Source organism: Triplophysa rosa, linkage group LG1 (assembly GCF_024868665.1).
Source record: "Triplophysa rosa linkage group LG1, Trosa_1v2, whole genome shotgun sequence".
Lineage (NCBI taxonomy): Eukaryota > Metazoa > Chordata > Actinopteri > Cypriniformes > Nemacheilidae > Triplophysa > Triplophysa rosa.
The window spans coordinates 26,357,473-26,377,651 of record NC_079890.1 but is presented as its reverse complement, the minus strand read 5'-3'; the positions used below and the strand labels follow the sequence as shown (position 1 = coordinate 26,377,651).

Below are 20,179 nucleotides of genomic sequence, written 5' to 3'. Positions count from 1 at the left end.
GTCAGGGCCCGAAATACAGCCATCATCTCGAGGCAATCGATGTGCCAATCGAGAAGTTGACCTCTCCAGACTCCCTGGGCTGGACGGCCATCTAAGACCGCGCCCCAGCCCATGAGGGAAGCGTCTGTCGTTAACATCTTGCGACGACAACACGGACCGAGAGTGGGACCTAAAGTCAGAAACCGAGGTCTGAACCACATAGAAAGGGTGCAAAGCCCCTGGCGCATCACCCTTATCTGCCTCTGGGGGTTGGCCCTTGGATGAAACCCCCTGGCTCTGAGCCACAACTGAAACGGTCTCATATGCAGGAGGCCCAGAGGTATCACTGTGGAAGCTGCCGCCATGAGACCTAGAATTCTTTGAAAGTGATGAATAGTGACTTTCTGGCCTAGCCTGATGCTCCTCAGGGTGCTCAGGATGGATTCGACGCGTGCTGGAGAAAGTTGTGCCTGCATCGTAGTCGAGTCCCATATTATCCCTAAATAATGTACGTTGTATTTTGCATAGGGGAGAGAACGCTCTTTGTCGCGTTGAGTCTTAACCCGAGAGCTTTGAGATGAGCTAGGACAACATCCTGATGTCGAAACGCTAGCTCTCGAGACTGAGCTGAAACCAGCCAGTCGTCTATGTAATTCAAAATGCGGATGCCCTGGAGTCGCAAAGGAGCCAGAGCTACATCCATGCATTTTGTGTATGTGCGGGGTGACAATGCAAGGCCGAATGGAAGAACCCGATATTGGCAAGCTTCGCCCCCGAAAGCGAACCTCAGGAATTTCCTGTGTTGTGGCAATATCTCTATGTGAAAGTATGCATCTTTGAGATCGATAGTTACGAACCAGTCGTTCGAGTGAATTTGAGATACAATCATCTTGATTGTCAACATTTTGAATTTGTGCGTCTTCAAGTAGCGGTTCAATCCGCGAAGATCTAGAATTGGACGCAACCCCCCATCTCTCTTGGGAACTAGAAAATATCGGCTGTAATAGCCTGACTCTCTGTCTGATAGGGGAACACGTTCTATGGCCCCTTTGTCCAGCAGAGCTTGTAATTCTTGTGTCAACAAATGTGCTCGCTCCGGTTGCACGGAAGTGAGGACCACGCCGTTGAAACGCGGAGGGCGATATGCAAATTGAATCCTGTAGCCCTTGGCTACAGTCCTTTCTACCCATGGAGATATACCTGGAAGTAATTTTCATGCTGCCAGTTTCTCTGAAAGGGGTATTAACTTCAACACTTCGTCTTGTTGGTGGGTTTTCTTTTTTTCGGTGTCCTGAAGTGTGGCAGGAGATGACCGAATATTTAGCATTTTTGGGGCCGCTAATCCCCGAAACACTGGTAGTGGCGGAGATTGCAAAGCGGCCTAGTGAGGGTGCCGAAGAGGAGCCTCTAATTTCTCTTGGAATTTGACACACCCCTCCCCGGGGGGGCACACCCCCTAAGTCCCGGGCACACATGTCTCAGGATCTCTTCTTCTTGGAAGAGATGAAGCGCCTCAGGTCCGGCCCTCCCGAGGCGGCCTGAGGGGCGTAGTGGGCCACTCCCCTGCCCCCACGAGGGGGGGCGCGACTCGCCACACTCTCCCTGAGGACCTCGCGCCTCAGTTAGACCGGACCCACCCGAGACTGTGTGCCTGGTCGGGACTGGGGAACTGGTCCGGAGTGGGTGGCCGACACTCTAGACGCTTGGGCATGGCAGGGGAGATTGAATAAATCGACATCGATGGCACAAAGACACGGGAGGAATGAGGTTTCTGCCATGAACGAGATAGCTCGTCGTGGAGATCCTCGAAGAAAGGGAGAGCCCGATGTTGGGGCTCATCCCCCCGGCCACCCGACAGATATCTGTCGTCAAGTTTTGATCCCTTGGGGGCCTCTTGTTCCTGCGCCCAGTCAAGCTTGAGGCGGTCGACTGCCTTGGTTACAGCCCCGAGTAGATCCTCAATCGCTTTCACGTTGTGAGAGGACCGCCCCGAGGCGGCGCTTTCTAACCCCGCAGAAACAAGGGAAGCCTCGTTCTTCGCCGGCTCAGAAGAAGTGCCAGGGCGCACTTCAGAAGCGGATGCAAGGACGTCACGGTTCAGCGAATGCACGGGAGAAGCGGACGGATCCGTCTACCGTGCCTCAGCAAACTCAAACCGTGAACCCCAGGACGAGGAAGAGGTGGCTCGGTCTCGCTTAAAAAAGGAGAGCCGAGCACGGAGAACCCGGAAGTCAAAGACATCGCAGAGTTCGCACTCTCCCTCAAGTCCCCGGGCGGCATGATCAGCCCCCAAGCATTCAAAACTAAACTCATGCTTGTCGGCATCAGAGAGGATCCGCTCAGAGGGAGGGACACATCTCCGATCCGAGTCAGACATGGTAAGGTCTTCTCCTCTTATTTAACACTAGGCTAAGTGACAAAAAGTGCTTAGACACTAGCGAAAAATTCTATTACTTGCAACTCTTGCAAGAAACTTTATCAAATATATGAGGGAGACTTCTCCCTCACAACACAGACGAAGACACAACGCACACAAAGCGGTCCTTGAAGACAAAAGAACCTGAAGACACGTCCGCTTTCATGCGTATTTATAACCTGCAGGTGCTGGTGTAATTAGCCACGTCACCTGCCGAGGTTATTTAAAGCCAAAAAATTTTGGCGTGTTTGACACACGTGCTTCACAACCGGTCGAACAAAGACTGTTCTCCCATAGCGTTTGAAACGCAGCATCGAGTGTAGCTTTTGAAAGGGAACCAGCACAACCCTAGGTTTTTATTTAACACAGTGGCTAAATTAACAAAAAATAAATCGTCAGCGACTTCAGATTCTGGATATCAGCATAACAGTGATGAATTTATGAACTACTTCACAAATAAAATCCAAGATATTAGAGAAAAAATTATAACAATGCAACCGGAAGTGAAACCCACTGAACAAACTAACTACAGCACCCCTAAGGAGAAATTGCAATTACTTTCTACTGTAGATCACGATGAACTGTCTAAAATCATTAGATTATCTAAATCAACAACATGCATGATAAGACCCTATACCTACAAATCTACTGAAAGAGATGCTCCCAGAAATTATAGATCCTCTTCTTAGTATTATTAACTCATCTCTGACATTAGGACATGTGCCTAAAGCATATAAGGTGGCTGTTATAAGGCCCCTTGTCAAAAAAACCCAACTCGACCCTAGAGAACTAGGGAACTACAGGCCTATATCGAATCTACCTTTCATATCTAAAGTTCTGGAATAAGTAGTTTCAACTCAATTATGCTCCTTCCTCCAAAGGAATGACATCAATGAAGAATCCCAGTCTGGATTTAGAGCATGTCACAGTACAGAGACTGCTTTGATCAGAGTTACAAATGATCTGTTATTGGCGTCTGACTGAGGTTGTATCTCGTTATTGTTGCTGCTAGACCTTAGTGCTGCATTCGACACCATTGACCACAGCCCACTCCTACATAGACTCGAAAATTACGTCGACATTAGGGGAATAGCTTTGAAATGGTTTAAATAGTATTTATCCGACCGTTTTCAATTTGTAGCAATAAACAATGAGGTGTCACGCAAATCGCAAGTCCAGTACGGTGTACCACAGGGCTCAGTCTTTGGGCCTCTGCTCTTCGCATTATACATGCTACCTCTAGGAGATATAATAAAGCGACACAGAGTTAGCTTTCACTGTTATGCTGATGATACTCAACTTTATATTTCCTCGAAGCCTCATGAAACACAGCAGTTCCATCGAATAATGGAATGCATAGTCGATATAAAAAACTGGATGAGTAACAACTTTTTATTACTGAACTCGGACAAAACAGAAGTGTTACTTATTGGACCGAAAACCGGCATACATAACAACCAAGAATACTGCTTAACTATTGACGGATGTTCCATAAAACCCTCGTCATTAGCTAAGAATCTTGGCATTCTATTTGATAGTAATCTGTAATTTGAGAGCCACGTCGCCAACACCTGTAAAATTGCGTTTTTCCATTTTAAGAATATATCTAAACTACGTCATATGCTGTCACTGTCCGATGCAGAGAAGTTAATTCATGCATTCATGACATCAAGACTAGATTACTGTTATGCACTGTTAGGTGGTTGCCCTGCAGGCTTATTACAAAAACTCCAACTGGTCCAAAATGCGGCAGCTCGAGTTCTTACATGTACAAAAAAGTATGAACATATTAGCCCGGTTCTGTCAACCTTGCACTGGTTACCTATAAAGCATCGCATTAACTTTAAAATCTTTCTTATTACCTACAAAGCTCTACGTGGCTTAGCTCCTCAGTACTCGAGTGAACTCCTCGGTCATCCACGTGCGTTACACTCTCAGGCGTCCAGTTGGTAATACCTAGAATTTCAAAATCAAGTGCAGGTGGTAGATCCTTTTCCTCTCTAGCGCCTAAACTTTGGAATAGTCTTCCCTGCATTATCCGGGAGGCAGACACACTCTGTCAGTTTAAATCTAGACTAAAGATGCATCTTTTTAATCTTGCATACACTACACTTCCATAATATAAATCCTCTGAGGGTTTAGGCTGCATTAGTTAGATCAACCAGAAACAGAAACACAACTGATGTACTTGTTGCATCAAAGAGTACAGAACAGTACTCTACTCTCAGCCAGTCTTGTCTCATTGTTCAAAGGTTACCACAGCGAGCAGGATGCAGTTCATTGTCATGGCTCTGCTTCATTTAGTCATGTTTTTCTTGGTCCTGTAGCAGAGTCATGACAAAGCCTTTGGTTATGTGTGGAGAGAAACATATTATTGTCCTTTTGACAATAATATACGTTCTCTCCAGTGTCTTGTCATTGGCCCCGCTCCTCTCGTTTCCTTGTTATCTTTCCCTGCGTGTTTGATTACCCACATCTGCCCCGTGTCGTTATCCCTCGTTTGTCTTTCCTTTAAATACCCTCTTGTTTCTTTGTCGTGTGCTCGTGTATTGCGTGTTCTTGGACCGTGGTCGTGCGCTTGTCCGAGATCCTGTTCCTTGCCTTGTTTGTCATCTGTGAGTTTGGTGTCCTGCCTTATTTTCCCCTCCGTGTTTATTAAGATGTTGTGTCGAGTTTATTTTGTTAGTCTTTTGCCCCCTCGTGGGAAGTGTTTTGTTTTGTATTCCTCCTTTTTGTGCCTTGGTTTCTAGTTTTGTGTTTTAGTTCGTTCCTATTTTTGACACCCCCTCGTGGGTTTTTGTTTTGTTCTTTGTTTGTAATAAAAGTCTTGTTTTGTTAACCCCTTCACGCCTACCTGCGCTTGGGTTCTTCTCTCCACGCACCGTCGTGACAGTTCATGGCCAGACTTGATGGTAGAGCGGAGAATGGGAAGCAGTGACCTGACAAGAGCTGAGATGATAGAGCTGGATAAAGGACGTGGCGACTTGACACGTCTTCACTACATAATTTCAAATGCTATTGGATTATTAATGATAATATTAAACTATAATTTACCTTATTAGTAAATTTATTTATTTTTTATTTAGCCTTGTTGTGCAAGCACTGTCAAGCTTGTGCAGAGGCAGCAGCTTTAGCCAGAGGGGAACTGGAATCCCTGGTTGGGCCTGGGTTCTCCTGAGGTTTTTTTTTTAATTGGAGTTTTGGGTTCCTCACCACTGCTTGTATACTGTTTTGCACTATTTGCCTGGCCGGGGAGCTGCTTTAGAATTTTATAGGAATTTATAAAGTAAAACTTTATGCAATATTAATTGTCTGTTTAATATTTGACCTGTGTTTCTCTTTCCTTTATCTTACATGTGTGCTTTCACTGTGTGTGCATGCGTGTGTGTGTGCGTGTCTGCGTGTATGTGTGTGTGCGCGTGCGTGCTTGTCTGTGTGGACATGTTTTTATATCCCGGTGGGTATGGAAGCATATTGGTAGCAATTGTCAAATTGAAATGCAATTTGCAAAATGGCAATGCAGTATGTAAAATGACAATGCATTTATGTCTTTAAATATAAATTTAAAATAACATATGTGCAACATTAGGTGCGAAAAGAAAATGAAAATTCAATAACACAATTGACATTTGTTTGTTACACTACTTTTAATATGTATTTTGAAATGCATATTTTAATGCTCTTTAAGTTGCAAAATTAAAATTAAAATGCATTCCCCGGATTGAGTATATGTGTTTAAGATAGCCAAGCAAAACTGTTGCAAAATGATCATTCAAATGTTATTTTCCCTAAATGCATTAACGTACGGGTTGAACATTTTGGATTGCATTTTCATTACACAGCGCGCCGAGTGTTGCAAAATTCAATGTGGACTTGAGAATGCATTTCGAGCTGGCGACGCCCCCTCCCCGATATAGCGTCAATGCGTAAAGGCGGAGCCAGGTGTACGTGCGTTGATGTGAGGCCGCAGACAGAGCTGATAAAAGCAATAAATCGCATGCACACGAATTAGAGCACAAAGACAGAAATGGCTTAAGTGTTTCTTAAGATTACTAGGTGTCTGTAGACCAGGGGTTCTCAAACTTTTGGGGGCCAAGGACCCCTTACAGGGGAGAAATTTTTCCAAGGACCCCCTTATAATCCTCATGCCGATTAAACATATGTTTACTGACATTTGTACTCCTAGATGCCATAAGAATTATTTATATTTTAAACTTTTCAACCTAAATGCTTAAGGCGAGTTTCATAGAAATGAACTTAAATTGAATTTGAATAAATAAATGTTAATACCATTTCTATACTTTTAAACACAGGGTTATTTTTATTCAGATTGCATTTTGACCTCACAAAATTACTAATTTTCAAGTAACAGATCTTAAAGCTTTCAGAAAATGAAAAAAATGAACAGTAACAAGTCCTAATGAACACAGTTAATTTTTCAAGTTTCATTGCTAAAGCGCTTTGAGGAATTATATAAAACCAACAATTGAAAAATCAACACATTCTCGAGGAAAGGAATAAATATGTACATGGCAGGGCCATTCAAGCCTTATAAGGATGACTTATTTTCATTTTTTTATAAATATGGACATTACAAACATTTGCATTAGGCTCTATTAAAGTCTTATAACACACAAATCAATTCACACATCACTCACATCAATAACTCACTAAATTAGTGAGAAGGATGAGTCTGTCTCTCACAACATAGTTTACCTATTCTTGGAGTGATGGTTGACAAACAGACTCGAAGATCATCCTCCACTTGTAAACGAGCCCTGTACTTATTCTTCATTGCAGTCAAAGTGGAAAATGATGATTCACAGAGGTACGTTGTAGGAAAAGGGAGCAATATTTGCATGGCCTCAGCAGTGAGTTCGGGATACTAATGTGAGAGGGAGGGCCAGAAGTTTGCCAGATTAACCTGCTGGAATCGGGCCTTCAATGTCCTATAACAGGATAAGTCCAACAGCTGCTCTTCTGCCTTACCTGTCAGGCCATTTGCTGTTGCAGCTGGTGCAAAGGGATCGTGCACCCAGTCCCAGGCATCAGTATTCACATCGGAGAAGTATGAGCTGAAGTGCTAGCTCAGTGATGTGAGGTGTGAGGTCGCAACCTTCCTCACTGTGGCCACAGACAAGTTGTTTGTGTGGAGAAACTCACTCAGTTGGGGGAACATGTCTGCTATCCCGTCTTGTATCCTCCTTCTCAGTAGGACTGTTTTCTTCATGAAGGCAGTGATTTTGTCGCTGACTTCAAGGATGGATGTGTGGCCTCCTTGGATGGAGAGGTTGAGGCTATTCAGTATGTTGAATATGTCGGCAAGATATGCCAACTTGGCCATACTCTCCGGGTCTGTAAAAAACTTTGCGATGTTGGGTTCTTCCTCTCTCATAAACTCTGCCATTTTTCTGCGTAACTCAAACACCTGCTGCAAAACTTTACCACGAGAGAGCCATCGCACCTCACAGTGATATAGCAGTGCATCATGTCCAGCATCCATATCCTGGTAAAGTTGTCCAAAAAAACGTGATTGCAGTGCCCTTGACTTCACAAAATTAACTGCAGTCACAGCTGTGTTCAAAACAGAGTGAAGATCTGGTTCCATGTCTTTGGAAGCGAGTGCTTGCCAGTGTAGCATACAGTGAGTCGCCATAATCCTGGGATTGACAGACTTTATCCACGCCGTTACTCCACTTGTTCGGCCGGTCATCGCTGCTGCGCCATTCGTACAAACGGCCACACATTTTTCCCAACTCAGTCTTGCTTCAGTCATGAAAGCATCCAGCAGTCTGAATATTTCCTCACCTGTTGTCCTGCCTGGCACCTCCTTGCAGAACAGAAAGTCCTCCAAAATGTCTCCTTCCCAGGGATAGCGCACCAAAACAATCAATTGAGCTGCACTGGAAATGTCTGTTGATTCGTCCTGCTGAATAGAAAATTGCTCACATGAACGCAGTCTATCCAGTAGCTGTGACTGAATGTCAGCCGATAGTTCTTCAATTCTCCTTCTCACGGTGTCATTTGAAAGCGGTACAGCTTTGAGTTTATTAGCTGCCTCTGTCCCAAGCACAACTTCACACATTTCAACTGCCGCTGGAAAAATAAGTTCTTGTCCAATTGAGTGCGGCTTCTCACTTTTTGCGATCCGTTGAGCCACCAAATATGAAGCCCTCTGTGCTTTTTCTGAAGTTGTGGCCAGGTTCACCTGTCGTGTTTTCTGAAGCATGTATTCCTCACTCTTTCGGCTGAAAAAATCCATTGTTTTGTCCTTAAGCCCCGGGTGCTTCGTCATCAGATGCCGCTTTAGCTTGGTCCGGCTTCAACCGGGGACCCCAGTTTGAGAACCGCTGCTGTAGATGGTAGAACTAGTTAGAACATCTCGCAGAAATTTCTCTGCCTTATTAGGTGGTGAACTCGAGATGCTGAATGTCTCATGTAGACTTTCTCATACGTGTGCAGACGCGTTTTCATCATGAACACATTCAGTATTTTGAGTGTTGTTTAGTCACAATATCTTCACACAATCATTCAGAAATGTTCGTTTTGTGAGACTGTACAGCCCAAACACACCTGTCTACTGTGGTACTTTCGTGCTTGAGGCAGTGGGGAGAGATTATGCACAAATATACGTAAACATTTCCAAAGTGAAGATCTGCCCTTATGAAAATTAAGCTTGGTTTCTAATTCATCCGGATCCTGCAGTTTGGGCTGTGACAGATCCACTGTAACTCGATTCCTGAAGTTACGGAAACGTTGCGCCACAAAGACAGTTTCTGAATTATTATGTTAAGATATTGACTAAGAAGACAACAAATACTGAATGTGTTGATGATGAAAACGTGTATGGGCAAGCGATTTAACGCTTTTATCATCTCTGCAGCCGGCTGTGGATCTGTCAGAGAATTTTCTGCGAGATGTTCTAACAATGTAGCTACTAGTTCTATCGTCTACAGACACCTAATAATCTTAAGAAACACTTAAGCCATTTCTGTCTTTGTGCTCTAATTCGTGTGCATGCGATTTATTGCTTTTATCAGCTCTGTCTGCAGCCTCACATCAACGTACATACACCTCGAAATGCATTCTCAGGTCCACATTGAATTTTGCAACACTCGGCGCGCTGTGTAATGAAATGCAATCCAAAATGTTCAACCCGTGAATGTTAATGCATTTAGGGAAAATAACATTTTAATGATCATTTTGCAACAGTTTTGCTTGGCTATCTTAAACACATAATACTCAATCCGGGGAATGCATTTTCATTTTCATTTTGCAACTAAAAGAGCGTTAAAATATGCATTTCAAAATACATATTAAAAGTAGTGTAGGAACGGACAAATGTCAATTGTGTTATTGAATTTTCATTTTCATTTTGCACCTAATGTTGCACATACTGTATGTTATTTTAAATGTATATTGTGACAATGCATTGTCATTTTACATACTGCATTGCCATTTTGCAAATTGCATTTCAATTTGATAATTGCTACCAATATGCTTCCATAGGTTACAGTTGAAATGACACAAAGTGAGCACACCAGTGGGTTTATCTTGCAACTATGTTGGTCACAGCCGTAGAATGAATGCATGCTTTCTGTTGAGGAAATACAATTAACATTTTTGCAGTGCATTGACTATTTGTATTTGCTATATTTCACAGCTGCATCACAATATGGTATGGTAACTACCTCAGCTATCATCGCTGCACCCAGGTCTACAGATGAGCACAGATCATATAATCTAGACCCCACAAGCCCCATTATTGCAGTCTTTTCACACTGCTGTTACCTGGCTAGCTGTATCAGAGTGCAAAATCAAGGACCAGCAGATGAAAAATGTACTATTAGGCCATTAGAAGTGATGTGCATGACTCATTCCTCAACTTCCCCACTGACCAACCATAATGTCTGCTCCAGTGTAATGCTAATATTCTAAACAATATACATTAATTCATATTTTATATAAGCAACAGTTGGTTTCAGTACATAAAGAGACACATTACATAAGTGGCACCTTGCTGGCAGGGACACAATTCAATTTCTTTAAACCAGCTGTTAAAGGTAAATGCTCCCACATAATGTCTTACTAACCACACACTAATTGGCCAATTAGGGATTTCCTTTTTTATCTCCAGAGCATCTTTATTATTTCTGGAGGAGTTTAAATGGTTTTATACAGCAAGAACCGCCATTAGACAGTTTTTGCCTAAATACATTGAATAAAGAACATGTACATGGTTAATGACAAATAAGCATTTTTAGCATGCCAATTTTAAAATACAAATATATAATAATACCTATTGCAGTTATTTAACTGGGGGGTTTTAACGCTGCTTCGTGCATTCTGACTTCTTTACAATGATAAAAGTGCTGGATTCTCATGCTTAACATGGTCAACTTGTCAAAAAAAAGAGTTGGACGTATTATGTAGTATTTCTGTGCTCGATACACACTTCGGCTCCAGCATCACGGCCACGCTGGCCGTTCCCGGCTCCTCGCTCCAGCGCCACGGCGGCCGTTCCCTGCTCCTCGACCCTTGCTCCAGCGTCATGGCAGCCGTTCCCGGCTCCTTGCCCCAGCATCATGGCGGCTGTCTGTCACCCGGTGCAGGCGGCACCCCCATGGCCACCCAAACTGCTTGCACCACTGTGGCCGCCTGGCATGTTATTCTGTAGCTCAGGCAGCACCGTACTGGAGGCTTCCCGTCCTGTACAGTGTGTCTATGTTCCCCGTCAGCCTCCAGGATGCCCACCACCCCCCCGGGAGGGGGGAGTTCTGACACGGTTCCCCCTCTGTTCTCCCCGAGTCTTCCCCTCTGGACTAGAATACCCACGTTCCTCCATGCTCTGTCACACGTTTGTAATCCCCGCACCTGTCAGCGTTTCCCTCATCACATGGACTTGTACAGTATTCACACTCTGTTCATCCCTTCTTTTTCATGTCTTAATGTAATTGTGAATGCTGTACCTGTTGTGCCTGTATTACTCCTGTGTTAATTAAATATCTTGGTTATCTCCTCGTCTGCCGTCAGTGGATACTACCGTTACATTAATACAATTATTGATATTATTGGTCGCACCACATGATAAGTGGTCGTTATACGAGTATGGATTCATATAAGACCACAGGATGGTCTGCTGTATCTGAGCCAGATCTCCAATGCATTTTCTCATTGCTTTAATATGTTTTCAGACAGGGAAGGTGTATTCTCAATCAACGTAGGCTATATAGGGCATGCAATAGCATTAAAACACACAGCCAATTACTAGTTCTTGTAAGTAATGAAGGTGTTAGTGAGTTTCATAAAGAGGCTTTTTAATCCGAGGAGCCTCTCACAACAGCCCCTTTGAGCTTTGTTTGGTTTGTTTTGTTCTTTGATATTTTTGGCTTTTGCTATTAACAGTAGAATTGCTCTCACAACATCACCAGTGCAACACTTTAACACGTGTTTTTTGCTCTGAATGTTTACAGGGACAAAAGTTGACAAACCTTCTGGAGCCCTCAGGGGATTCTGCTGAATGATGAGTGCACCCTGCTTCACTACCGCTCAGCAAAAAAACACTCTACCAATGAAAGCAAAATTAATGAATTTAATGGCTTGTCATTTTGCATTTATCTTTTTTCATACTTCTTATATTTATATATGGGAAATAGCTGAATAGCTGTATTAATAAATGCACATTTTAAGGCTAAAATTAATTAGTGACAAAATGCTCAGTAACAGTTGTTAAGCACGGGCAGTTCCAAATTGTGGTGCTGTACAGATCAAAGAGGCTGTGAAATTTTCGTGCCGCCACACCAACAGCGCAGCACTAAATTGAAGATCAAAGCTATTTCAACAGAGTACTTAAAAGAGAAAGAGGATGTTTACAAGACTCTAATGAACATTGCATCATGTCTATGATTTAACTTCCATAGCCCAAGTATGTTGCATTGAAGCAATGTTGATATATCCTAATTGGAACGTGTAGGGTCACTTCTACATGAAGACGACGACGTCAGGTTCAAAGGTACTAAAATACTCTAACCCATACCAAACACTCATCTTTAAGTAGATTATCGGTTATGTCCCCACTGTTTGATTATAATCCCTCTTTATATGTGACACATCAAGAAAATCTTGCCATATGTGGACTTGCCCGCCACCCAACATGTCTTTACACTAATGAACTCTGAAGCAGCCTGCGACTCAGGTCTGATTATAGCAATCCCAAAGACAAAAATGGTATAGCTTTCTTGGTCCATGACAGATCCACTTCAATGGAGAGAGAGAAGCCCATAATCTAGCAAATTAACCCCGGAATGGGGTGGGAGGAATTTGCGGCTATCAGCAGCTGTTGGCTGTTACTCCAAACATCTTGAGGAGTAATCACAGACATCAGATGATCAGTCAGCAGGGTCAAATTCATACCAAAAACAAATACCAGTCAGAGAGACTTATAATGGCAGTGGGCTGGAGACGGTCCATGATAAACGTGCTTGAGAAACCAAGAGAAGTGGGACGAATGCAAATGGCTCACCAAAGCGTAATGATTTTTACAGAATATTTTATACCCAAACCCTTAATTTACCTCCTAAATGCTGAATTATAAGATGTTTTTTCTCATGGGGACCCAAAGATTTCCCCACAAAGTCAAAAATGACTGGTGTTTCTATCATTGTAGAGACATTCAGTTCCCACACTATAGGGTTTACCAAGACCACACACACACTTTTTACTCAACATTTCACCTGCATCTGAGACCCTGAGCATAAAACCATTTTGATAGATAGAAGTTCTTTTAGCCCCTAGAGACGAGACGGAGGCGATAGATTCAAAATTGTGCCAGTGCTATCAGACATGCATTGTACTTGTCAGTTTGGTAACTTCTGACCACGGGTGAGGTGAAAATTGAAAATATGGAAATATGACAACAGCAGCAGATACCACGACAAAAAGAGGTGCTGCTTCGATGTATCAATTTAAAAGATGTAAGAACAGGTGCTGGAGAAAATGCATCAACACTGATATACACAGAAAAAAATCACAAAAAGCATTTGCTGATTATTTAAAAATAAACTGAACATGCATGAGATAAAACATCAAGTCCGATGATGGAAGAAAAAAAAGAGAGATTAAGTGTAGCCTATATAAAAATAAAACGCTGAGATGTCAAACTGAATTATTACTCAGAAAGTTAATTAAACTTATTCTCGCTAATGGTAAGTATTTTGATCAGTCTGTGGTAAACAATGAAAAATGTCAAAGAGATGTTGGTGTTAATTTCTAATTTGCCATTTGTTTCTGCTTTGTCTTTTGTAGTGCGCAAGTAAATTTGAGAGATAAGAACAACGAAATCAATCTAATTAATTAGTGCTCATTTTGGTACACTGCTTCATCTGATCTGATGCCTCTTGTAATTACAGATAATCCTCAACTATCAGAATGTCTATCTTCAGATCAGTATAATGGCAGAATGTAAACAATCCTCTCTGCAGAAACATGAATTTGCTTGTACTCTTAACCACAAGTGAAATCTATTTTCAATACTACGCGTCTATGTGTGCACATGCTGGCGGCAGTACACTGTAAAAAAAAATATCGTAAAAAAACAGTCAAATCACTGGCAGCAGCGGCTGCCAAACAAAAACCATAAAATTAAGATGAAACTCCGTAAATCAAATAATGGAGAAAAACATTACATTTACGTAATTTTTCTTTAAATGTTTTACAGGGAAACACAGTTATTTCACAGACTTTTCCTTAATTATTACGATCAAACACCTTCAATAAAGTGACTGCACATAAGGTTTTACAGAAAAATACTGTTATTTTATGCTTTTTTTTCTGAATTATAATGATAAACCTCTTTAAACTATGTGAAAGTACTAATGTTCTGCAGAAAAACACTGTTATTTTACAGTTTCTTTCCTGAATTTTTTCAGTCAAATACTTTTAATACAGTAAATGCTCTGTAACTTTACAGATATTGGCCATGAATTACTAGTCAGATACTGTCAATAAAATGAAAAACACATGTTTAGCATTGTAGAATAACATTTTATTTAGGTAAACATATTAATCATATGAACACAATCACCATAATTTGTAAATGTACACTCGAAATACACAATGATTGACTTCTTTACAGTACAGAATTACAGTATATGCTTTAAACAAATGGTTGAATATAATAAATAAATAAAAAGTACATCCCCATACAATACATTCATCAAATTCTTATAAAACAAACTTTTAATCCTGGAGAAATACAACAGTTTCAAGTGGTGTTGAAAACATTTACACAGGGTCACAAAAAGGTATCGGAGGAAGTTTTGATAGTATATTTGGACAAACATCAAACTGTCAGAATAAGTAAATCATACCATAAGTAAAAACATACCACAAAAAAGTAAATGAGTCTGTGGCAAATATGCAATGTAGTAACGTTAGATAAAGGACTGAATCTGCCATCATTATACATTACGGCAATGTGAATACAGAGTATACTGTTAGAAAACAAGTTACAATGCTAACTTAAATGTAAGTCTTATAACTTCCATCATTAAATCAGCAAAACAAGTCACCAGTTTAAAGGAATGGACAATTTTTCTTTCACAAATGATGTAAATGTTTAACTGTACGTGATTGTTATTGTAAGAGTTAGAAAATAAAAAGTCCCTTATTTTGTTATGTTTTAACCCAAGAAATACGTAACCCAAACGGTTACAGAGTTACATTATAACAGTATTAAGCATACATAATATTACACAATTGTTAATAACAACATAATACAAATACTCAGGTCGAATGTTTAAACACTTACTACCGATGGAGTTTGGGTGCCTGGGTAGCTTTTCTTCCCTTCATCTAAAAAATGAGAGCAAATGTTTTATCATTAACAGTTATTGTTGAAATTAGTGTTTAAAATGGAATGCAAAAGAAAGTCAGAAAGAAATCTAACGTTACACATACTTACCAGGTGTGTGTACTGCCCAGGCAAATCTTATCATATATTTCTGTGTACTTAAAGAAAAACACGTGTGAGAAGAGGAAGATTACTTAAGCTCAATATTATGTAGAATGTTATAGCATTGAAGTTAGTGCTAATATCGCTAATCACGATTAGCATCACACTAGACGAAAATACAAAAACAAGTTTTTACCTTCTGCTGGTAAAGCTGTTAATGCGTGTGATTATTCTCCAGCAGCCTGCAACTTCCACACGACTTCGTGTCTTCAGCGCTGTTTACATATAACTGGACCATCAATACTACTGAAACTAACTGACAGACATCAATTCCTCGCGTATGTTCAAAATGAACCAGTGAAGGGCGCGAACAGCTCTAATTGGCTAGTTTCCTGAATGACAGTAAGTTTACCCAATCGTGCTCAAAGCAGCACGGGGAGTCAACCAATGACATCTGTTTACCAATAGCAAGTGTAGTAACAACAACTATAGTTAAGATAGGTTGTTTTTAAAAGAAAATAAACGTGTTTAGTTTTATTTGAATGTTGCTATATATTTAATTGGTCAGATGTTTTCATTGCAGTATATGAATAAAATTAACTAATGTATGGTACAAGTTTAATGAATACACACGTTTGGTGCTTGGAAGTGGTTTCTAAAAAACAGGCACACAAATATAAAATGTTTCAGTGCCATTACATGAAACAAAATTAGGGCTGACGACAATCAACAAAAATGCAGCCACTACTTTTACAAAATAGCAAAAGAGCAAACAAGATGCTTATGACATACTGCAGGCCTATATGAAAAGATCATTACTAAATGTATTAACATTATGGTAACTTACAGCTCGATGTATTGTCCTAGAATGATCCTCTTGAATTTGAACAAATCTGTTAAGCCTCTGGCCACATTCTCCAAAGTTCTATTCTGATTACGTTTGTTTTCATATGTTTCTTTAACTGCAGTTTTAAATCAGTCCATTCTCCTGTCTTTAAGGTTTTTCTCTCTGAGCTAACCAGGTTTAATGTATGGACTGTAGTGGTTAGGCCATAGCCATTCATGATATGAGAAAAAATGAATTTATTAATGATTATCATTAATCATGTTTTTGTTGGCTAGACTATTGCAACTTTTGTCATGTTTACTGCCATGTGCTTTCTCTCCCTGTTGAAAAAAACAGCCTTATGCTACTGTAGTTAGGTATGTTTTGAAGCATGGTAGCTGGTTTGAGCTGGTCATGTGCGGGGCCCGGTTGCATAAAGCAGCTTAATTTTTTCCCTTAAGTATGACACTTTAGAGGTGATTTCCCTTTACCGAAGACAATAGGAGAATAACTTTAGTAAAACTTAAGGTATACTTAAGGACACACTTAAGGCAAAATTACACTTAAGGTGCTTTATGCAACCGGCTGGTTCTCAGCTTAAACCAGCTACCATGCTTCAAAACATACCTAACCAGCATATGCTGTTTTTTTCAACGGGGCTGTCATATCACTTTCAGGAAACATGAAAGTTCCAACCTCAAGAGTAGTGCAGCTTTGTAATTTTGACTGTGTATTGTTTAAATGTACTGTAGCCTAACTAAACAGTTTGCTAAAAAATTTAACGTAAAAATATGCATATACACTAATAAAAAAACTAAGATCTGACTTAAAAATATGGAAGAAAACCGTTAAATTATTTGTACAGAAATAAACCTTTATATAATGAGCAACAAATTTAATTACAGAAAATTATCATAATTTTACATAAATTTGTATGTTACTTAAGAAAGCAGTAAAAATACTGTATAAATATTACAGTATTTTTTCTCTACAAAAACAAGAAAAACATGTAATTTGTCATTATTGTCTTAACACGTAAAATAATATGTGGGTTATTAATTAACAGATAATTGTCTGTAATTTTAATGAAATTTGTATACAATTTAAAAAAAAGAAAAAATTACAGTAAAATATTAAGGTTTTTTCCTGTTAAAATACAATCTTTTTTTACAGTGTAGAACTGTTAATTAGTATACTGAATATTATTTCAATAAACAACAAAAAGAACGTTTCACGGTGGAATTTCTCAAATTTACAAGAACATAAAACAATGCAAGATTCTAATTTCACTGTAACACCTAGTGTATCTGCCAAAATAACTAGGAGAGAATTGTGCTGCTGGTATGCTGTTCCAAATCTTTTTGCCATGCCACCTTTGTGTTAGTTATAAAATCCTCTACCGTTTTCATCAAGCCCTGCAGTGCACTCAAAGTTGCTGTCAATTTCCACTGACAACACTGATTATAGCTTCCTTCTCAAAATAACTGACAATTCAAAGGGCCAAACATGACTGGGTCCCTCTGTTCCATGAGCGCTTCTGTCTCCCTTAGGAAAGAGAAAACCAACAAGACCATACCTTTGACAGGTTTGCCAAACAATTTGTTGTTATTTCTGAGTTGATATCATGGAATTCACAGCTAGACTGGCATGTTATTCTTGCGTGTACAATGCAGACGTACTTCTTCTTATGTTAGCAGAAATATGCCTTGCTTTGAGTCTGAAACCAGCACATTCCGAACAGGCAGAGTGAAGAAGTTTTAAGGCTAGTATGCAAATCAACAACAGCACAGCCGTGGTTTTAATTGTGCAGCATTTTTATTCTCTCACATTTGTATGTTGTATATGAGGCTGAAAGCAAATAGGTTACAACGTCTAACAGCTCCCCCTGGCCTTACAAACAGCTATACCATGCAGCGCTATAACCTCCTTCATGAAGGGTGGAGGGAAGGCTCCAAACATCAAACCACACTCCTAAGCACACAAATCCTGCTCTAATGAGGAACCGACTCAATTTGTTCTAATTATTTAAATCAATGTGGCATAAACAATTTAGGGTAGGTTCAGGGGTTATTTAAGCTTGTCAAAGACATTTGCAGAGGGAGGGAAGCATGACCCAAGGGCTCACACTCCGCTTCATGTGATTCATGCAGAAGTAGCCGAGCATTTAACAGCCTGCTGTTATGCTCTTTATGCAGGTTCCTCTATAGCTCAGCTTCAAACAAACACCCTCGCCATAGCCGGCTTTGAAACGATGCCCAAGGGCTCTGTCTTTGCCTTGATCTGCTCTTAGGTTACCATAAGAGTGCAATGTGCCAGAACATGTACATTCAATATGTTCAACTGTCTGTTACAAGCCAGGCTTGCCATTTAAAAGCGAGTCCCAGTGCCGGATGTTTGTGTGTGCTGATACATAGGTAGGCTGTGTTTATGAAGCATGAAATATCATTTTTACGAATCATTCAACGTAGTGCGTTTTGGAAGCCATTTTTAACATGAGCAAGATAAGTGTGGTGCCAGATTGTTATGAAAGCAGATTTCGCTTTCTACCCGTGCAACATGACAAAATGGCTTTTTTAGAACTAACAGAATGTCAGAATTAGATTAGTGCAGCTCAAAATACTGACGCTTAATCAATAATATTGATTGTGCCATTATTCATATCTTGTACATAATATTCTTTTCTATGCTGATCAAGTAGGTAGCCAACATCTCTCATCCTGAATTGTGATATTTGCATAAGATCTTCATGACTGACCTTTAAGTTGCAGGAAATTGCCATTTCAAGCTCTCGAACAGCTTCGTGACTTCTGCTGACCTTGGCATACTGTATGCATCTGAACGTTCTGCAGCAAGCAATGCAATCAGAGAGAAATTTCGAGACATGATAACACTGGGGGCTGGGCTGTTCGTTCCTGAGAGAACCCATAATGATGTTGCATAATGGCCGACAGTAAAGAGGAATGACCTCTCTGCTTGACATGAGTGTGATGGAACTTAAGAAAAACAACGCTTATAAAATCACTTGGTTTCTCATCTTCATTGGATAAAACAGCATCACTGTTCTGGCTTTCTGTGCATGAGATGGAGCTGAAGTCTAATGGCTGATGTAGCAGGACAATGTTTCAGAACACATAATCAAGTTGACATCTGAATAGCTGCAAAGAAATAAAATCTAAGTTTTGAAGTGGGCCAGTCAAAGTCCTGACTTGAATTCTATAGAGAGATTGTGGCAGGAGCTGAAAAGAGCAGTTGATGCTTGAATGACTACCAGTCTGTCAGACCTGTGCAAAGAAGAATGGGCCGAGATTTCTTCTCAGAATGAGTGAGACTCGTATCAGACTATGGGTGGGGTTTTGTTGCAGACACTGTGTTTACAGACTGTTTCAACCGCAACAACATAAACTAATGTTATGTGGCTCAAACTTAACTTCCAGTAGACCTCCACAAAGAATCAATAACTGTTGAGTAGTTTTAATGTCATTTAGTACAATTAATATACAATAAAAATTCAAATAAATAAATATAAATGTAATTAAATATAAAATAAAATTTTATATTATAACCAAACACAAACCAGAAGTTAACTTCGGGGCCAGGCGTGTGCGTCTGATGAAACCGTTTTCAAGACTCAATGTTATAGTTTTTAAATGAATGCCTATGTTTACTATTATCCCTGGAAGAACTAAACAGTAAAAAAGACAGCACTGTATTTTTACTTGGGTTGTCTTAACCATTAACTTAATCATTTGGCTATCCAAATTGGCACATACAGAATGAGAAAATAGAACTTACCGCACTTTAATAATTAATAAATGTAAGAAAGTAGTTGAAGAGTCCTTACATAATGCATTGTTGATCGCTACATGAAGGTTGCTGTTTACTTTGTTCTATCAAAAATTATCTTTGTAACCTTGACAGAAATCCACCAGCACAGCTAAATTAATATTTTTTTCCAATGTTTATTCAAAAATCATTAAAAAAATATAACATAGGGTGGAACACACAT

At 40.2% G+C, this 20,179-nt stretch overlaps 1 long non-coding RNA gene across 1 annotated transcript; it reads right to left on the bottom strand.

Moving 5' to 3' along the window:
- Positions 1-13,997: 13,997 nt before the first annotated feature.
- LOC130566019 (uncharacterized) lies at positions 13,998-17,342 on the bottom strand. Its single transcript, XR_008964428.1, has 3 exons — positions 15,544-17,342; positions 15,357-15,403; positions 13,998-15,247 (listed from the first exon to the last, which is right to left on the bottom strand). It is a non-coding gene; the product is annotated as an uncharacterized LOC130566019 (long non-coding RNA).
- Positions 17,343-20,179: the final 2,837 nt, after the last annotated feature.